The following is a 1,074-nucleotide window of genomic DNA, read 5'->3' as shown; positions in this document are numbered from 1 at the left end:
TATTGATTGGATGATTAAAAATAGATAGTGTGCAACTTGAAATTTCGCATATTAAGATCTCTATGGAATGGAATATTGGAAATTGAAAACAAAAATTTATTGTAAAAATAAGTGTTAAGACCAAATATTTTCTTTTGTTGCGTTACTTTTAGTAAAGAGACGAGTTTCACTATTAAAGACCTACCTATGTACTATATTGAGATCATTTCTAAAATCTACATAGTGTATACCAAATAAAGGAATCGATAACGATTTAAGAATCGAAAGTGTTAAGCAAGATATATTAATGCGCTCTAACTATAGATGCAAAAGATGCTCATTTCAATTCAGCACTAAGTGTTTAGACTAAAATCAAAATCTATAAAGACTTAAGAAAAGCTTTAAACACCTTAAATATATCCAGTACGAAGTAGGCTTAAACTAAACAGAAACTTTATTGTCTTTGGTAGATATGCATGACTACAAGGGATTATGTTATAAATAAAAAGTAACTACATAAGTATATATAAAAATGCGATATAGCTTGTGATTTATAACTGCAACCACTCATAAGATAATGTAAGCGCTTATAGTCACTAACTCGAGCAACTTAAAACACGACAAAGGACATTTTAAAGACGTTAGGTATATAAATCAGTATCTATAATGGAACTTTTATTTACAAATATCAAAACAACATTTAATGTTTAAAGCAGAGTTTATTTATTTAAGCCATAAAATATTATTTTAAAATTTAACATTATCTAATTGCATTTTGACTTTTTCTGAGCTTAAATTTTATAACAACATTCAATTTTATCTAAAGAAGTGTTCAGCAAGACCTCAAAAACTACTATTTGCCAGCTAGAAATTGCAGAAAGCCTGGCTGTGAGAAGACTTTTCAAGATGCCATAGTACTGTAGGGCGAATGACATCCGCAGGGACCTCAAGATTGATCCAATCAAAAAATACATAAAGGATAGAGCACTGAAACTATTTACGAAAACTGACAGGCTTATCAACACCGCGTTATCGAATCTCAGAATGTTAACAGACTCCTCGGATAGGTATGCAAATAACTGTGATCAGTTATTG

Source organism: Teleopsis dalmanni, chromosome 1 (assembly GCF_002237135.1).
Source record: "Teleopsis dalmanni isolate 2A chromosome 1, ASM223713v2, whole genome shotgun sequence".
In the NCBI taxonomy this organism is placed as follows: Eukaryota; Metazoa; Arthropoda; class Insecta; order Diptera; family Diopsidae; genus Teleopsis; species Teleopsis dalmanni.
This window is presented reverse-complemented; position numbering follows the sequence as displayed.